At 40.0% G+C, this 21804-nt stretch overlaps 1 pseudogene; it reads left to right on the top strand.

The window, feature by feature from the left end:
• The first annotated feature begins 395 nt into the window (after window positions 1–395).
• LOC139455850 (uncharacterized) lies at window positions 396–20691 on the top strand (annotated as a pseudogene).
• The last annotated feature ends 1113 nt before the right edge of the window (window positions 20692–21804 follow it).

The following is a 21804-nucleotide window of genomic DNA, read 5'->3' as shown; positions in this document are numbered from 1 at the left end:
GATGTCAATGATCTAAGGGGGCAACTCTGCATAGTTAATTGCAGCACTGAGCAGCCTGTGCCGGAACACCTAATGGGATCAGACATTAACAGGGTTACAACCACCCCTTTATCACATCTGACATTTTTTATGAGATAAGATACAAACATGAGTTTATTTTCATCTTTTTGAAACAGCGGCACGTCTGTTCATCTGAAAGAGGCGATATTGTGTAGATATATGCCGCCCTGTGTCAGCGAGGCCAACACGGAGTGATACACTGTTTACGGCTGACCTACTTTTCTGTTGTATGAGACTGCACATGAATCAATGATTGTCCTTAAAACGAAAGTACACATGTAGCTACTGCGCGTGTACGGAAAGGCGTTGTTCGAGTCCTGTCTGTGTACGTGTATATAGACGCCTTCTGTACAAGCTCTCTCTTCTGTCATTTCTCGTACGGTAAGTACGTTAATCGGTCTTTCTGTGATCGATTATGTTTATTTAGGGATTAAACAATGTTTGTGATGTAGCAATGGATTTTGTTATGTGCTGGAATAGTGAGTTAGATTGATGTGAATCTAGAGTTACTTCCTGGTTGTTATCAACACCTCAATGATATACACCTCAAGTCTAATACTCTATCTTCGTGTTGTCAGAAACATCGACTCGAGAATGCCTTGCGACCTAATTTCGTAATTCATAAGTTGCCTTTGATTTAAAAATAAAATAGATTTTAAATTTAGATTTTCTGTTTGACCAGTACTTTAATAACGTGTTTTAAATATCTAGTTACTTTCTGGTTTCTATCCACATATGAATGGTACAGGTCGCCCTGGATCCCGTCAAAGATTGTTTGATACATGGAAAGTTCATTCCAGTTCATATATCATGATCATTATCATTATGTCTTTTCCCAGACATGTCGGATCTTGTCTCAGTTGCTGCGATCAAGGATCTTCTGACAGAGTGCCCAATATGTACAGAACACTTTGATGACGCAACACGAATTCCCCGTCGTATGCCATGTTGTGTACAGTCTATATGTCAGCCCTGTCTAGAAACCTACACTAGAGGTGCTGCAACCCTATCCTGCCCCATGTGTCGACAGCGACATAATCTGCCTGGTGGGGTGAAATCTCTACCCAAAGAGACAGTCATCCTGAAGACTCTAGACTACCTCAAGATCCAGAAAGGTCTCCATATTTCATGTACAGATTGCCCTGACAAGGAAACGGCTGTAGCCCAGTGTGACAACTGTGGAACATTTTTATGTTCCCTTTGCTTAAGTGCTCATAAACGGAATACGGTATCAAAGACCCACACTATAAATACCTTTGATGAAATGAAGGGCCGACCTGTGCAGAGTTTCCGTCGGCTACATCAGTGCAGTCAGCACCAACACTCTCTAGAGTTCTACTGCCACACTTGTGACAAGGTCGTATGTGTATCCTGCACTGTAGTAGATCACGATAAAGGGAAGGGGCACAACGTTGTGTCTGTGGATGAAGCACACCAAGAATGGTCAAAATCCTCAGATGACATTTTTGTCAAGATGAAAGAAAAGTCAGAGAGATTGGGAAAAGCAGAAGCAGAATATATGCAGATGATAGAAAATATCGAAATGTCAAAGAGGGTAGCAATAGATGATATCAACAAATCCTTTGACAACCTGATCAGTGAGCTGAAGCAACGAAGAACAGTTCTGCTATCGGATGTTGAAAGAAAATCTGCCCAGAATCGTAAGCTGACAAAGGATGCTTTGGAGTCAACAAGAGAGTTGCAGACTAGAGTTAAATCTTCCACTGATTACACAAGACAAATGAGAAGTAAAGCTGACAAGATAGAGGACCTGCAAGTGATGGAGTCATCAACTGCCTCCTTGCGAGCCATCTTGGGGGAGACGCTACAGAAGGTGCCCTTTGTCAGAACTGGCGTCAACTTTGTCCAAGCAAATATAAAACATCTTCGGGATAATATCAAGGCAGCAGGAATGGTCAGATCAGTCACATTCTCCCCAACAGGGAGGCCTAAACGCGTGCCAGATACTGCAGTGTATAACGCCCTCATTCTGGAACCTGCAGAGTTCCCTGCAGGTAGGTAGAAGAAAATTAGAACATATCTTATGTCTTATTACCCAAATGTTGCCAGTTAGTGCATCCAGGCTTTGTAGTATGAAAAACGTAATGTGATTTGTTCAATCATATTGGATTTGCATACTAACTGGTGCCCCAGTTATCTGAGATGTTGTAACTTGTTACACAGTGTTATATATCTAAACTCTTATTTGGCGATGTACATGCACGTGGGTATGTGTGTGCTTGATCTAGTCCGGACCAATGACAATTGAAATGTACTAGCTTCCTAAGATACGGTGCCACAGTTGAACATGAATATCCCACTCACACACAGCATACTGACTTCGAGCCGACCACTGTTTCCGACCTCTTTAATGTCGAGCGCAAGTCTAGGTAACAGCAAGTACAATCCAGTGTAAACTCCTTCCCCTTTACACTACGACACCATTCTCCCACAATCCCCTTTATGATGACGTCACATAATCTAACCCCGATATTGGTTACGTCATCACAATACTTTCTTTTTGCATTTTGCTGCTCTTGGTAACTTTGCTATCATCTCTATCCTTCACATTTCAACTATATTTCCCTACCTTGCCTCATTTCAATATTAAACTGTCACTGTCCATTTCCGTGTATGTATTGTCAACGCGCATGTGTTGACGGGGAAATTAGCTCAGATTGAAGACGAAGAATACGTTGAGTCCAAACTTTTCTTAGTCGGCAATAAAACAAAATACAATTAGAAATATGTCGAGCGGAGATTCCAACTCAACAAGTACAAGTGAAGTCCAGCAAGCAGGCGTATCCTACTCGCGGCTGTACATACAGGTGCTGTCGGACTAACTAACAGTAAAGATGTAAACATATATATACACTGTTGGACAACAATAGACAGACAAAGAGACAATAGCGTTGCCCTTGACATGGGGCTTATGGATGTGATTACAGACACGGCCCGGGGAAAATAGATTAAGGCTATAAATGTCATAATGTGAAATGCTGTGTTAGACAATGGTTCAACTGACCGCCGTTACGCATGGATTACATCATGTTAAAAAAGTTCAGATTTCCTAAACGATACTGTACAAAAAGGGTTGTTGTTCAGAAGCTACAATTCTTTAACATTGCGTTGTCCAGAGTGCAGTTAAGTGACTCTGTGACAGTATTATATAATAAAAATGGATGTTTCTTTTCTTGAGCAGAGTACTTGTGGGCTCAATTAGTATATGCTATATTTTTCATTTTATTTAAATCCACAAATTTATAGGCTCCTGCTCTTCAGTGGGATATTTTCCTTCCAATAGGGGTTGAAAATCAGCCATGGTGAGGAGAAAGTTAACGAACGCTGAAAGATGGCAAGTGATAGGCATGAAAAATGCTGGCATGCCATGCAGGGCCATTGCAAGACAAACGGGTCGTCATCACAGTGTTATCAATCGTTTGATTGTCAAACATGGTCAAACCAATGATGTCAATGACAGGCATAGGTCTAGTAGGCCAAGAAAGACCTCTAACAGAACAGATAGACGTCTTTTCAGGATAGTCAGACGAAATCCATTTGCCACTTCAACAGATTTAAGACTGCAGTGGGTTACCTATCAGAGACTCTCGACGATGACCGTAAGGCGTCGCCTCAGAGCGGCTGGTTATAACGCCAGAAGACCAGTAAAACGTCCTCAACTGACATGCGTAATCGTCTGATAGGATGTCGTGCCCGTAGTCGATGGAATTTGGTAGTCCCTCATTTTGACAACCATTCTCTTCAGACAAGACCTGTTTACATGGACGACAATGCTAGACCACACAGATCTCGGGCAGTTTTGGCTTATTTGCGTCAAGAAGCTATTTCCACTCTTCCTTGGCCAGCCAGTAGTCCGGATCTTAATCCGATTGAGCATCTATGGGACATTCTTGGCCGGAAAATCAGACATCGTGATCCCCCAGTTCAAAATCTTGCTGGACTTGAAACCACACTTCATGGAGAATGGATCCGTTTGTCTCAGAGAAGCATTCATGGACTTGTAATGAGTATGAGGGGTAGGGTTGAAGCTGTGGTCAATATCCGTGGATCATACACACGTTACTGACGTTTCTGTCTTGAAATAGACTCTGCACTCCCTGATCTGGTCTGCTGATATCATGACAGTTACATGACAAAAAAAAGTTTTTCAATATTTTCTAATCCTTCAATTTCTGGTCTTCGGTAAAATTCCTTTCTGCTCATATTCTTTGGAACACAAGATAAACCTGCTTTGGGACACCTTTGCATCACATGAGGTGTACATATACAGCTTATAACAATCGTACATCTCGTTATAATAGTCATCATTAAGTGCCAAAAGTAACAGCTCACAAATATGGTGGGTGGCGCTTAACTTTTGTGCATGTGTATATATAGGCTTGTTACACCAGGCAGGAGCATTCACTTATGTAGCTGGAACATGTGGTACGTATATATATTTTAGAAATGACATGTCCTATGTATTGTTTCAGTGATGGAGATGGACCTAAGGATGTCAGACCAGGAGATAACATGTGAGTTGTACCCCATGAGTGTTCCTTATCCTTCATGATACTTCATTCATTTAAGTTTCTGTGTGACGTTTGTCAATACATAACTCCAGTGTAATATTTCTAACAGTAACTAGAAGCTTAGTTAACTTTCCGGTCTGTCCGTTTGTGTTATTGAAATAATTAGAGGAAACAGCTTACATTTATTTGTCATGGTATAGGTAAAGGTATCACGCAGCCAGATGAATTTGATTATAAATGATGATATATGTTTCAGTAATTTGACTTTATTGTGAATCGGAGAGAACTAATTCTTGTTCACTACAATGGCATGTATTTGTATCTTTTATGAATTGTACTCTTCACACAGGCCCTATGCTGGAATGGGACTCGGGTACGGCAACTGATATTATAAGCGTATCTGGGCATGTAATGACCAACACCCCACCAGCAGTCACTCCTGATACAGGATGTCGGATTGAAGGAACCAAATCATGTCTGGCATCCAGACCTCTGATGGTCCGAAACAGTCCCGGTCAGCTTTACATGTATCAAGTAAACCTTAGGTTCTCTTTACAAAAAGTGATACTGGACAATAAGACGGCACTGGAGAAAGCTCTGACCGCCTCCCCTGTAGATGCTGGCTGGTGTCAAGTCACTGGACTGAGTGTACGTGTTGCTACATGCTCAAAGCACAATCAGCAGCTGTGTCTCCGGGTGTTCTTCAACAATACCCTCCTCACTGATCACCCTCTCATTCAAAATACAGTTGGACAATCCTGTGACCTACAACTGGGTTTCTTGTTGGATGGCGCCAATAACAAAATCCAAGTTCTTAATGCTACTGATAACACAGTGTACACCACCGTCACAGATGTTGCTCTTGACAGACCCATGTGGGTCAAGATGTATACTTGTTGTCCTTCAACCTTAAAGTCAAGAGTGGAACTGATATCAGGCCACAACATCACTGGATCCTTCACCGACTACAATCGGTAGAATAGTCTCCAGCGTCAGCAATACACTCTACATGTACAACACAGAGTCTGAAACCAGGCCATACGTATACGAAGTTTGAAGTTTTCAGGGTAGTCAAACATGATCGAAGTATGAAACAGATGTTGCATGCACTGTAATAGCGATTGTTTTGCAGTTAATGTAAATTTTAAAACCTGTCGTACAAGAACGAAACGAAATATTAACTATGAATGAATACAAACACATGTCAAAAATGGTTAAATATGATTCTTAATATATTACAGGTCTGTGGCTGTTTTTTAGTCAATATCATTTTAAAAAGTTATAACAGAAAGGTACAGTATGGATAAGGTACTCTTTTATAAATGAATCTATTTATGCTAACACTGAATGCGTTTGAGGTCCATGTGTGATTAGAGCCAGCATGCATTGATCTTGGTCATTCAAAGATTTACGGGCTTTGTGAAGCGATGCATCCGAGAATAATACACTGTTAGTCCTACTATCAACATGTATCTTTTTAAACATGTATGTAAATTCTCATTTCCCGACGAGTGATCACGACATTACATTTTTGTGTAAGTTGCATCAATATCTCTTAAGATGTAACAATGTAACGTTAATAACGTACATATATAGGTGTAGAACAGTACTATACCTGCAAACAGACATGGGTATTTACATCAACGTTCCTACTGTAGATAGCTCTTTGTGGGATTCATCAAACGATAACAGGCTGCTATGTGAACTGTTGCAATGGTTAAACTAAGGGAGGTTCCCCGCGACTTAATGCTGTCCAGGTTGACTTGCAGACAATTGTGTTTTCACTGGAATATACCAATGATTTTGTATCTGCCATTCACAGCGTGTGTGTATTTAGTTGACATACTTTTTGTGAATAATTTAAAATTGTACATGACTTTTTGGAGTGTCAAATATAATTTCATCTGTTTTATTATATAGATTTCAGGTTTTATAATCTTTTCACTTTGCCTATGACTATATACCTTTTTTATTAAAGTTTGAAATGACATAAATGGTATTGATGCCGCTTGTTATCTTGGCTTGTTTTTTTTCACTTGGAATATATGCTTTTCTGTTTTGATAACATAGTGATATCAGTAAATGTGCCCTCGCGTATTAATAGTTTATTCTGTCGATTCCTGAATCAATATGTTTTGCGTCAGAACATTTATTTAAACCCAAAAGGGACCTCTTAACACGGAGAAACACTATTTTGATCTTGTCGTAATTTCTAGAAATGTTTTATTCTACCCCCCATGACTCAACACTGTTAGTATCGAGTCTGGGGCGGACAATCCTGTGATTGACATCGTGAGCATCGATCCACGCAATTGGGATACGATGGCATGCATCCATCAAGCATTCTCATAGTTGTGAGAACTATTATGGAAATGTAAAATGAATACACTTACCAAAGGAAAAAACTCGTAATTTCGAGAAATGTTTATACTTCCCACAATGATTCAGCACGACCAGTATCCAAAGGCTGGAATATAGATACTCAGTATGTGATTAAGTTCAGTATGTATACGTCTCCTATATGTCCAGTCTGTTTCACTTTTAGGACATTGAGGTAGCAAATTCATATTGTATACTTACGTGATTTGTTTCATTTCTCAACCCTACTTACGTTCAATGTAATTTCAAATATAATATAGAATTAGCATATCGAGAAATTGTTTGCTGATTCTTGTGTCCGTGATGTTCTCTCTATAATTGTTATATCATTCCGCTCGTCTCAATATATCAGATATATAAACAGATTTGATCTCATCAACATTTCGAAAGATGAATTGAATGAAGTTTTTACAAATACCATCTCATAATGAAGTTATAGTTTTATTAACATTATGATTTCATTGACATTTATTTTTGCAGAATTGAATCTTTTGATTTGATTTAGCTTGTTTACTTTTTATTCACTCACTTTATGGTAACGGACATGGGCATACACTCACTTATAGTGACCGCCAAATTGTAAAAAGCAAGAAATGTGTAAATGTGGTAAATCTGTAAATTCTCTACTCTCGACCAATGGGTTAGCGATCAATGGCCATTTTAGTTGACATTATAGTGAGTGAGTTTGGTTTTACGCCGCTTTTTGCAATATTCCAGCAATATCACGGCGGGGGACACCAGAAATGGGCTTCACACATTGTACCCATGTCGAGAATCGAACCCGGGTCTTCGGCCTGACGAGCGAACGCTTTAACCACTAGGCTACCCGACCGCCCAGTTGATATTATAAAATCAAGGTCGTATATATGTACGTACTTAGGCTTTGAAATTATTTTCAATAAACCATATTTGGTAGTATGCTGGATAGGTATAATTGATAATCCATGTTCCGGAATCTGGTATATTTAGGGAAATAAGTATCACAAGCATCGATAGGATACACTGTCGTTGAAAGATAAGTTACATTCAATAAGTCCATGCAGCGGGAGGCTATGGCACAGATTCAGTTTATTCGCCTTAGGATGGAATTGGAGGCATTCAGGTTGAGATGATGTTTTCCAGGTGCATGCACGATCATGGGGAATATAGGATACGTATGAATGAAAGTGAAGTTGATCTGGGAAATTGTCAGATACGAAAATGTTTTGTCATGATGATGTCACCAACATGTGTAAGTAAGAGCGCCCCTCGTGGGCTACTATCTGTAGAGTAGCATTCACACAGCCCCCTCGTGGGCTACTATCTGTAGGTTAGCATTCACACAGCCCCCTTGTTGGTTACTATCTGTAGAGTAGCATTCACACAGCCCCCTCGTGGGTTACTATCTGTAGGGTAGAATTCACAAAACCCCCTCGTGGGCTACTATCTGTAGAGTAGTATTCACACAGCCCCCTCGTGGGCTACTATCCGGAGGTTAGCATTCACACAGCCCACTCGTGGGCTACTATCTGTAGGTAAGCATTTACACAGCCCACTCGTGGGTTACTATCTGTAGAGTAGAATTCACACAGCCCACTCGTGGGTTACTATCTGTAGAGTAGCATTCACACAGCCCCCTCGTGGGTTACTATCTGTAGGTTAGCAATCAGACAACCCCCTTGTGGGTTACTGGCTGTAGTGTAGCATTCACACAGCCCCCTCGTGGATTATTATCTTTAGGGTAGCATTCACACAACCCCCTCGTGGGTTACTATATGTAGTGTAGCATTCACACAGGCCCCTTGTGGGTTACTATCTGTAGGGTAGCATACACACAGCCCCTCGTGGGTTACTATCTGTAGGTTAGCATCAACACAGATCCTAGTGGGCTACTATATGTAGGAGGGCATTCACACAGCCCACTCCTCGGTTAGTATCTGTAGGGTAGCATTCACATGAAACAAATGTCATATCAATGCATATTCCAACATAAGACTGAAACAATATCTGCACCACCATTACAATAAATAGGTTTATCCTCACATGGAACATATACAATATTAATATAATGATTCTTATGTACACAATTACTAACTAATTGACAGAAGAACACCTATACAAATATAGATACATACAGTAAGTGACAGTAAGCACAATCATCGCGGCCAGTTGACACAACAAAATACAGACGAATGGTTTCTCATGTTGTCTTGTTTGCACCGTAATATTACTGGGGTGCTTTCCAAAACGAGGCTAGCCGCAACTCACCCACTGATTCAATTACGATGCTCATTCAGTGATCATAAATACATGCCAGAATATTTGTATCATGTTCTTTCAAAGCTGACAAATAACATATTCAGCGACGAAATTATCACTCTGAGAACCCGAGGATTCCAGGCAGAATGTATCCTTAACATTTCTTGCAAAATGCGATAATGTTATTAGGACAGGGTGTGCAATATGTAACGTGGCTGATTGTGTTCCATCTTTGCTAGGGCTGGGACAAGTCCAAATTTACTACCCGGGTACTCGGTTACTATGAGTAGGGTAGCATTCACACAGCCCTCTCATGGACTTCTATGTGTTGGTTAGCATTCACACAACCCCCTCGTGGGTCACTATCAGTAGGGTAGCATTCACACAGCCCGCCCGTGGGTTACTATCTGTAGGGTTTCATTCAAACAGGCCCCTCGTGGGTAGCTATCTATAGGGTAGCATTGACTCGCTGACACAATTACGATGCTCATTTAGTGATCATAAATACATGCCAGAATATTTGTATCATGTTCTTTCAAAGCTGACAAAAAAAAACATATTCAGCGACGAAATTATCACCCTGAGGACCCGAGGATTACAGGCAGAATGTATCCTAAACATTCCTTGCAAAATAGGATAATGTTATTGGGACAGGGTGTGCAATATGTAACGTGGCTGATTGTGTGCCATCGCACCTCCACTGACTGGATCGTTGCTAGGCTGGACGAGTCCAAATTTACTACGCGGGTACCCGCCCCCTATTACCCTACCCTACCCGGGTACCAACTCTAGGTCTCAGGAGATGTCTCAAAATGTCCGATTGGGAACAATTTTAACATAGACCTGGCAAAACGTATGTCGATACATTTATCAAACAATCCGGTCATGCATACACTGAAGTTGACTTAAGTTATATCTTTATTCAACCATATGAAAAATCAGAAGGAATAGGTGCATAGTCAGAAAGAAAGCGAACATTAATGACTTGTAGTGTAGCCATAGAGTTCCAGATAATTGTCGTCATTAGACAATATATCACGTTACTAACCATGTGTCCGGGTAGTCCTGTGGGTACCCGGAGCTGCTCAGTACCAACATGATCCGGGTACCCGAGTTACCCGTCCCAGCCCTAATCGTTGCTCATGCTGTCAACCAATAGAGTGCCCAACCCGGATTCGATTATTCGATTATTTGCAGGCGTGTTCAGCTGCGACGTCTACAAACACGACTACGTCTTGGTGTAGAGAGTGATGCGGCATTTATAACAATCTCGGAGTTAAAATCCATATGACCACTAGATCAATACTAGTTATTGGAATAAAAGCGACAAAATCCTTTCCACAATCACAAATATAAAATACCAATGCCAGAGAATAAATAACCAGTCTAGATTATCCACCGAAACAGATCCATTTGGCGTAAAGGGCAAACTAACTGTGAAAGTTGTGTGAATGGACCACTGAAAATCAGTGATGACACCAGGAGTAAGCATGCCCTGCCCTACCGGAAGCCATTCTCACAATTTGAATGAAAAGGTAAGTATTTATTATCTCTCCCAGGAAATATCCACCAACAGCAGTGTCCACTGTACGATTCCGACTATATCATAAGCATGTGTTTATGAACCACGATCAATTAGTGACGATACCATTTGTTCGCGAAAAGGTAGGCGTATCCTGTCCCAACGGTGGCACCCAAAACAAACACATGCAAAGGTAAGTCAAGTATTCACGTGTTCACATGTTCATCCAGTCATGTTGTTGTTTTACTCTATACCCCATTTTCGTATTTTTCTTAACCATGCATTGCTGGAGTACAAAGTTCATCTGTTCATCTGTTTGTTTTCATTTCAATTCTGTAAAGGGGCGGAAGGGAAGGCTAGTGGTTAAAGCGTTCGCTCGTATAGCCGAAGACCTCGGTTCGATTCACGACATGGGTACAATATGTGAAGCCCATTTCTGGTGTCCCTCGCTGTGATATTGCTGGAATATTGCTAAAAGCGGCATAAAACCATACTCACCCACTCACTCACTCACTGACTTCAATTCTGTAAACAGCTGAAGTTGAAGGGACCTACGTCAATACCTCGAGTTATCTGAGGTTCGACACAACCGAAAATAACGGATAAAGACCAAATACAGAAATCAAGCTTTTACTTCGAGACAAGCGTTAGTTCGACACAACGGTGTTTTAACTGTATTTCATTGTTAAATGAATGGAAGTTTGTGTTGCAAACTGATTTGTTGATAAACCTTGCCCATTTGGAATGGAAATCCTATTGACTCGTCACTGTTTAACGAGACATCCATTAAGACGTCAAAGAGATATGGCAATGATGAGTTCAGGAACGCGGTATATTCCTTACTTTCGTTATTTATATTGAAGGCACTGACAGCCCAGTCATCCACGATGCTGTACGCAGCTGTGCAGAATTGCGCCTCTTGGGTTTGCTAGGATCCGAAGATAACCATCACTTGTGTGGAATTAGAATTAACAAACTATTCACCATAACTTATGTAAACAACAGAAATTACGGAAGAATTTGTATTTGAGTCTGTGAATTGGTTGATATTTAATTTGAAAAACGTGTTCAATACCAGTACAAATACAAAACCTAAAGAAATTAAAAAGGGTTTTGAATCATGCTCTTCTTAAAATTCACAGTACAGTTGGCTAAAGCACAAACCCAGTTGTATTTGTCAAGGTATATTTCCCTGGGTCTGAGTTAACCTTCGATCTTGACCACAACACCTGCAGCACCAGCTTCAGATCCGCAGTTGACGATGTTCCACTTGTGTTGCGACAACTGATGCTCATCACCTTCCAGAGTACTAGCTGGCATGTCCTCAATAACGAGCCTGTCATTCTTAAAATGACCCCTCTTGTTCTCAGATCTGAGCAAAGTCAGTTTCTCACGCTGTCCCTTATTACAAATAATTACCAGAAACCGAGAAAAAACAATGAAAAACGTGAAAATAGCAAAAAGTACCCTATATTTCCAATAAAACTTCGTTTTAAAGGGACGATATGTACGATATTAATCCTTAATGTAAAAAAAACTAATTGTTACATTAAGGGTTGTGGGTTGTTACTCTTAATGTAATATTTTTTTATATTAATAGTTAACGCGTAAACCTTAATGTAACATTTCTAAACATTAAGACTAATTTTTACATTAAGGGTTGAAACACACGTCCCACCTGCACGAACGCTATCGAACCAATACATGCATGATCTTCCCAAACAATCACTATCACTTCTCTACAACCGGACAAAAATTGTTGACTTGTACCAATAGAGTTCCATAATCATAAGAAAAATCTGCCAAAAGCAGAGTCCATTTATTGTAAGATGCAGACTAAGGAAAGACTTCTGCCCGTGCGCGCGCGCACACACACACACACACACACACACACACACACACACACACACACACACACACACACACACACACACACCTCCACACACACACACCTCCACACACACACACACACCTCCACACACACACACACACCTTCACACACACACCGCCTAGAACAAATGTAATTAAAAGAGCTGAACACATATATAATTTTTGGAATACGGGTGGCAGTCTTTTTCCGACGAAATCATGCGCGGATGTTCGCAAAAAGGCGGCGTCACAAACTCATGCAAAGGCAAGTAAATTGTCCACCTAAAACGGGGACATATGGTACAAGTCAAGGGAATTGCACCGAACAAGCATTATTAACCCTATAATCTAGCCGTCCACACAATTACTATCCACTCAAATAAACACTCTCAATTCATAGAAGAAGCAAGGAAACGTACACGTTATGACTGTCATTAAAAATAGAAGTTACTTGAAATCAGTGACTGTGTCGTATGTTTCAGCAACCCCCTTGTACGTTAAATACAAAATGACTGTTGAATACACTGTCAGAGTTACATTTCGTTACAATATAGATATCCTAGTTCAATGTAGCGATGAGTGGTAATGTCCTAATGACCCAAATGTATATATTTAAAATAAACAAAATAAACCCTTTCTTCTCTGTATTTATTTAATCGAATTCCTGACGGAAAACGCCAAAAACATCAGCAAGTGCCAGCATATCCTGAGAGAGAGAGAGAGAGAGAGAGAGAGAGAGAGAGAGAGAGAGAGAGAGGGAGGGAGGGACTTTATTTAGCTCTTTATCTATTTATTATGACCCATTGAGTGTGACTGAGAAAGACTGTGAGACTATATGAAAAGCATGCGTTTATGAATCACAATAAAATAGTGTTAGATGTCATGATTGATTCTATGTTTGTATGTGTGTAGAAAGAATGCTCACGGACAATGCTTCTTATTTACAATTTCGATAAACAGTATGTAATATCCGACTTACGGGTGTTATTGAGTGTTTGATCCGTGGGGACATCGGTTCCATTTGAACAAAAGTAATTCTCACCACCTACAGGTGGCGGGTACACCCTGGATTTGGGGGATCGCATCCATGCTGCTCCAGTGTACGACGGGGACCATATGATCATGAGTAAGTTCCATTTACTGACTCTACAATCACAATACGTCCTCGACAGAAACGCGAGTGAGACAAATTTACGTGGGACACTGTTGGTTAAATGCTTACCTCAGTGTTATTGATAAAGAAGTATCCTCGCCATGTACTCACTATGATGTAAATACCTCCGAGGCCAAAGCCACATTCATAGCAAACTAAATTTAGGATGTGCAGTACTTCAGAAAGACAGCACCTTTTCTCTAATTACACTTTTGTGCCCCAATCAATTTTATAAGCGGGCTATTTTACTGTCGTTATCGGGTAAATTTGATATATTAGAAGATTATTGCATTCATACATTGGGTACTGACTTTTAAACCATTTTAAAGGCTTTCCTTTTTTGTCTGATTTGCTTTTTATTTTTACTTGCGGCTTTAAAATATGTACTTGATCATGAAGCAGGCTCCTAATCATCACATTTACATTACTCACTTTTCTCTTGTCTATCATTATTTGTTGTGGTCGGCGCAAATATATCTTTAATGATCGCCCTAAAACTGAACATCAACCTACCTACACATACACACATTGTCATTCGTCACTGAATGCTGCTCACCTGATGACACTGGTCTAAGGGGGGCAACTCTGCACAGTTAATTGCAGCACTGAGCAACCTGTGCCGGAACACCCAACGGGATCAGACATTAACAACCACCCCTTTTTCACATCTGACATTTTGTATGCGCATTGCCTACCAAGATAACATTTTGAATTTATTGTTCAAGTAAAAATAATAATGTTTTGTAGACAGGGATTTTGATTTTATTGGTAGATTGGGCCTCCTATCACTGAGATAAGATACAAACATGAGTTTATTTTCATCTTTTTGAAACAGCGACACGTCTGTTCATCTGAAAGAGGCGATATTGTGTAGATATATAACGCCCTGTGCCAGCCAGACACACACGGAGTGATCGAACTACACTGTTTACGGCTGACCAGCTTTTCTGTTGTATGAGACTGCACATGAATCACGGATTGTCCTTAAAACGAAAGTAGCTACTGCGCGTGTACGGAAAGGTGTTGTTCGAGTCCTGTCTGTGTACGTGTATATAGACGCCTTCTGTACAAGCTCTCTCTTCTGTCATTTCTCGTACGGTAAGTACGTTAATCGGTCTTTCTGTGATCGATTATGTTTGTTTAGGGATTACACAATGTTTGTGATGTAGCAATGGATTTTGTTATGTGCTGGAATAGTGAGTTAGATTAATGTGAATCTAGAGTTACTTCCTGGTTGTTATCAACACCTCAATGATATAGGCCCCCCTGACCCACGTCAAAGTCTAATACTCTATCTTCGTGTTGTCAGAAACATCGACACGAGAATGCCATGCGACCTTTTTTCGCTTTTCATGAATTGCCTTTGAAATAGAAATAAAATAAATTAGTCATGTGTTAGATTTTCTGTTTGACCAGTACTTTAATAACTTGTTTTTAATATCTAGTTACTTCCTGGTTCCTATCAATATCTGAATGGTACAGGTCACCCTGGTTCCCGTCAAAGGTTGTTTGATATATGGAAAGTTCATTTCAGTTCATATATCATGATCATTATGTCTTTTCCCAGACAAATATGTTGGATCTTGTCTCAGTAGCTGCGATCAAGGAACTTCTGACAGAGTGTCCAATATGTACAGAACACTTTGATGACGCAACACGAATTCCCCGTCGTATGCCATGTTGTGTACAGTCCATATGTCAGCCCTGTCTGGAAACCTACACTAGAGGTGCTGCAACCCTATCCTGCCCCATGTGTCGACAGCGACATAATCTGCCTGGTGGGGTGAAATCTCTGCCCAAAGAGACTCTCATCCTGAAGACTCTGGACTACCTCAAGATCCAGAAAGGTCTCCATCTTCCATGCACAGATTGCCCTGACAAGGAAACAGCTGTATCACAGTGTGACAACTGTGGGGTATTTCTCTGTTCACTCTGCTTGAATGCTCACAGAAGGAATATAACAACAAAGGCACACACTATAAATACCTTTGATGAGATGAAGGGCCGTCCTGTGCAGAGCTTCCGTCGTCTACATCAGTGCAGTCAGCACCAACACCCTCTAGAGTTCTACTGCCACACTTGTGACAAGGTCGTCTGTGTGTCCTGCACTGTAGTAGATCACGATAAAGGGAAGGGGCACAACGTTGTGTCTGTGGATGAAGCACACCAAGAATGGTCAAAATCCTCAGATGACATTTTTGTCAAGATGAAAGAGAAGTCAGAGAGATTGGGAAAAGCAGAAGCAGAATTAATGCAGATGATAGAAAATATCGAAATGTCAAAGAGGGTAGCAATAGATGATATCAACAAATCCTTTGACAACCTGATAAGTGAACTGAAGCAACGAAGAACAGTTCTGCTATCGGATGTTGAAAGAAAATCTGCTCAGAATCTTAAGCTGACAAAGGATGCCTTGGAGTCAACAAGAGATTTGCAGACTAGAGTTTAATCTTCCACTGATTACACAAGACAAATGAGAAGTAAAGCTGACAAGAAAGAGGACCTGCAAGTGATGGGGTCATCAACTGCCTCCTTGCGAGCCATGTTGGGGGAGACGCTACAGAAGGTGCCCTTTGTCAGGACTGGCGTCAACTTTGTCCAAGCAAATATAAAACATCTTCGGGATAATATCAAGGCATCAGGAATGGTCAGATCAGTCACGTTCTCCCCAACAGAGAGGCCGAATGATATGAAAGATACTGCAGTGTGTAACGCCCTAATTCTGGAGCCTGCAGAGTTCCCTACAGGTAGGTAGTAGAAAATTAGAACATATCTTATGTCTTATCACCCAAATGTTGCCAGTTAGTGCATCCAGCCTTTGTAGTATGAAAAACGTAATGTGATTGGTTCAATCATATTGGATTTTGTATACTAACTGGTGCCCCAGTTATCTGAGATGTTTCAACTTGTAAAACAGTGTTATATATCTAAGCTCTTATTTGACGATGTGCATGCACATGGGTATGTGTGTGCTTGATCTAGTCCGGGCCAATGACAATTGAAAAGTACTAGCTTCCTCAGATACGGTGCCACAGTTGAACATGAATATCCCACTCACACACAGCATACTGACTTCGAGCCGACCACTGTTTCCGTCCTCTTTAATGTTGAGCGCAAGTCTGGGTAACAGGAAGTAGAATCCTGTGTAAACTCCTTCCCCTTTACACTATGACATCATTCTCCCACAATCCACCTTATGTTGACGACACATTGTCTCACCCCGATACTGGTTACTTCATCACTATACTTTCTTCTTGCATTTCGCTGCTCTTGGTATCTTCGCTATCATCTCTATCCTTCACATTTCGATTATATTTCCCTGCCTTGCCTAATGTCAATCTTCAACTGTCACTGTCCATTTCCGTGTATGTATTATATTATAACAATGAATGTTTCGCTTCTTGAGCGGAGTACTTGTGTGCTCAATTAGTATATGCTATATTTTACATTTTATTTAAATCACCACATTTATAGGCTCCTGCTTATCAGTGGGATATTTATTAATATCACTATTGCTGCTCGCGAGACTAGTCGTCCATCGCTTGTGCTGCTGCTGCTGGCAACTCCAATAGCCCATTTGAATACCTTTGCTTAACTACCCACAATTCCTGTCTCACCGAGGCCTTTAACCAAACTTATTCTTCTCTTGTTTCTTCGGCCTGCCTGGGCAACATGTCCTTACAGACCAGTTCGGGGAGGGTGTGTTTCAACAATCCAGTGATATCACGGCGAGGGACACCAGAAATGGGCTTCCCACATTGTACCCACGTGAGAATTTGAACCCGGGCCATTGATATGGAGAACGAACTCTTTAATCACGAGGCCACCACACCGCCCCTCTTGTCGAAGAGTAGTATACATAGGCTTGTTACACCAGACAGGAGCATTTACTTATGTAGCTGGAACATGTGGTACATATATTTTTTGTAGAAATGACATGTCCTATGTATTATTTCAGTGGTGGAAATGGACGGGAGGATGTCAGACCAGGCGATAACATGTGAGTTGTACCCAATGAGGGATCCGTATCATTGATGATAATTAATTCATTAACGTTTCTGTGTGACGATCTTAGCGCTAAGATGATCGTAGCTCCCACACTTTAACATAGGCTTACAATAGTCGTAGTGCTAAGATTGCTTTGTGCAAGTGGGCCCAGATCACTCAAAGTGAACATTTCCGATACAAATCATTCGAAAACTCCGTGATCGAAGTGTGCCTGATTTCTGATTATGTGGCCCAAAATATCCCAAAGGTGAACAATAACATTCCCTATCTCTAGCGTAAAACGCTGAGTAGATCACGGTCGTCTTTTCATATTCCGGTGGTGACCTTGCCCTTCGTTCGAAGCTGTCACTGACCTGCAAGCAGACTTAAGCGTGTTGATTTTCACGTCTTCAGTAAAGGGTGGTACAGTAAACATGAATGTCTTTGGCGAACACTCTGATTTCCTTCTTCCAAAATGGTACGGACATGATAAAAGTTCAGCTGATAGATCAAAGAAACCGAACCATTTGGAGTGCACAGTATATACATTAAGTACATATTTATAGATATTTGCCATCTGAATAAACTACAAACGAAAGAGTTAGAAATGGTATTAAACTACTAGGCTGTCATATGATATTGTGGGACGTGATATCACAAATGGTTAAGTATAGTTATATGTATATGAAATGATATAATGTGACATGACATGATGTGATATGATATGAAGTGATGTGGTGTGAAATGATGCATGAGGGGATATGATGCAATATATTATGTGTATTATAGAAATTGTGTAAATAATGTTTTTTTAGTGTACATATTATATGGCTTGCGGTCTTCCAGTGTTGAATAAATATTGATTGATTGATATGAAATAAATTGGCATGGAATGACATGGCATTATATGGTATGATATGATAAGATAAGATGGGACAAGCTATGACATTGCTAATGTGTTGTGTGATATGACATGTTGAAATGTGATACAATATAGTTGTGATATATGGTACGATGGTATGTATAGTATGTTATGATAATGTTATATGAAATAATACTATATAATATGATCTTATAATAATGATACAATATGATATGATGTTATAGAATATGTTGTATGATATAACAAGATGTGATATGGTAATATAGAAATTATGAAATTACAGGGTATGGTATTGTACTGAATGTGTGAAATTATGTGACTGCGTTGAAATGCGAAGTGGAATGACGTGAGGTGATCTGGTGAGATATGTACATAAATTGTATAAAACTGTATATTCTTCAACTTGTACTATAGGCCTGTGGCCTCTTCAGTATGTGAAATAAAGAAATTCGAAAAAAAAAAATTCGAGTGCACAGACGGTCCACAGACGGGACCCTGACTGTTGGTCCGACATTCAAAGCATGGTGCTAATGTGACTTTTCAAATTTTCGAATACAACTGCAGGCGCATGTTGTTGATGCGTATGCATAGGAATTTAAACAATGCCCATGTTTGGGCATATATCAATATTCATGCGGGACCAGATTTTGCAACCGGTTACAGTTTGGTCTGTCAACGGACAAAAGTTGTTATGTATTTACACTTACATACATATTTAACGTGGGTAATAAATAATCTCGTTAGATACCAATTTTACCTAACTCGTGAACTTTCTATGATATCTGACCTCGCTTTTGCTCGGTAATAGAAAGTCCACTCGTTTCGTAAAAATGGTATCTAACGAGAATGAGTGTAGTATTCTCTATACATAACTCCAGTGTAATATTTCTAACGGTAACTGGAGGCTTAGTTCACTTTCCGGTCTGTCCATTTGCGTTATTGAAATAATAAGGATCCACAACTTACATTTATTTATCCTTTGTCATGGTACAGGTAAAGGTGTGACGCAGCCAGATGAATTTGATTATAAATGATGATTTATGTTTAAGTAATTTGACTTTATTGTGAATCGGAAACAGTGAGAACTAATTCCTGTTCACTAGAATGGCATGTATTTGTATCTATTATGAATGTTACTCTTTACACAGGCCCTATGCTGGAATGGGACTCAGGAACGGCTAGTGATGGTATAAACATATCTGGACATGTAATCACCAACACCCTATCAGCCGTCACACCTCCTGATACAGGATGTCGGGTTCAGAGAATCAACTCATGTCTGGCATCTAGACCTCTGATGGTCCGAAACAGTCGCGGTCAGCTTTACATTTACCAAGTAAACCTTAGGTTCTCTTTAAAAGAAGTGATACAGGACAATGTGATGGTATTGGAGAAAGCTCTGACCGCCTCTCCTGTAGATGCTGGCTGGAGTCAACTCACTGGACTGAGTGTACGTGTTGCTGCATGCCTAAAGCACAAGCATCAGCTGTGTCTCCGTGTGTACTATAATAACACCTTCCTCACTGATCACCCTCTCATTCAAAACAGAGTTGGACAATCCTGTGACCTACAACTGGGATTCTTGTTGGATGGCGCCAATAACAAAATCCTAGTTTTTAACGCTACTGATAAAACCACTGTTACAGATGTTGCCTTTGACAGACCCATGTGGGTCATGATGTTTGCTGATCTTCCCTCAACCTTAGAGGCAAGGGTGGAACTGATATCAGGCCACTACATCACAGGATCCTTCACTGACTACAATCGGTAGAATAGTCTCCATCATCAGCAATTCACTCTGCATGTACAACACAGAGTCCAATGTCTGAAACCAGGCCATACGTATACGAAGTTTGAAGTTTTCAGGGTAGTCAAACATGATCGAAGTATGAAACAGATGCTGCATGCACTGTAATGGCGATTGTTTTGCAGTTAATGTAAATTTCAAAACCTGTCGTACAAGAACGAAACGAAACATTAACTATGAATGAATACAACATGTCAGGAATGGTTAAATGTGATTCTTGATACACTTAAAGTCTGTGGCTGTTATTTTAGACCATATCAATTATCGAGGTTATAACAGAAAGGTACAGTTTGGATTAACTACTATTTTATTATTGAATGTATTCATGCTGGCTGTGAATACACTGTACTATCGTTGGCATGCATTGATCTCGGTCATTCGAAGATTTATGGGCTTTGGGAAACGATGTAGCCGAGAATAATACACTTTTAGTCTACATATCAATACACTGTTAGTCTAAATATCAAGAGATTTGTTTTTTTACAAGTAGTATGTAAATTCCCATTTCCCGACTACCGATTGATCACAACATTACGTTTTTGTGTAAGTTGCATCAATATCTCTTTAGATGTAACGTTGATATATGTACATATACTGGTGTAGAACAGTACTATACCAGCAAACAGACATGGGTATTTACATTAACGTTTCTACTGTTGATAGCTCGTTGTGGTATTCATGAAACGATAACATGCTGTTTTGTAAACTGCTGCAATGGTTAAACTAAGGGAGATAAGCCGTGAAATACTGCTGGCTAGATTGTATTGAAGGCAAGTGTGTTTACACTGGAATATAACAACGATTGTCCATGCTATTCATAACGAGTGTGTATTTAGCTGACATATTTTTGTGAATATCTAAAAATGGTACATGTGTTTATGGAGTTTCAAATATATTTAAAAGTATGTTCTATATATATTTTTTAGGTTTATAATCTGTTCATCTTGTCTTAGACCTTTTGGTCATGTGACAACCGTTAGGAATACCTTATCTATTTAAGGTTGAAATAATATAAATGTGATAAAATGTGATTGTTTCCACTTGGTATCGTGGCCTTGATTTATTCACTATTTGGAATATATGCTCTAATGTTTTGATAACATAGTGATAACTTGCCCTTGTATATTAATAGTATATTCTGTAGATTCCTGAATCAATCAGACCTATTTTGGAAATCCCAAAGGAATACATTTAACAAAGAGATAACTTCTTCTGATCCTGTTGTAAATCCTAGAAATGTTTTATACTTCCCATAATGACTCAACACGATCAGTATCCAAAGGCTGTAATACAGATACTCACTTGGTGTTTATGTTCAACATGTTGACATGTCCAGTCTGTTTCACTATAGGTTTGGTGTTTGTTGTTTAACGC

The sequence above is a fragment of the Haliotis cracherodii genome, unplaced genomic scaffold (assembly GCF_022045235.1).
Source record: "Haliotis cracherodii isolate W230 unplaced genomic scaffold, xgHalCrac1.p SCAF_11, whole genome shotgun sequence".
Classification (NCBI taxonomy): domain Eukaryota; kingdom Metazoa; phylum Mollusca; class Gastropoda; order Lepetellida; family Haliotidae; genus Haliotis; species Haliotis cracherodii.
Note: the sequence above shows the minus strand (reverse complement) of the source record. Positions and strands in the feature narration are given on the sequence as shown.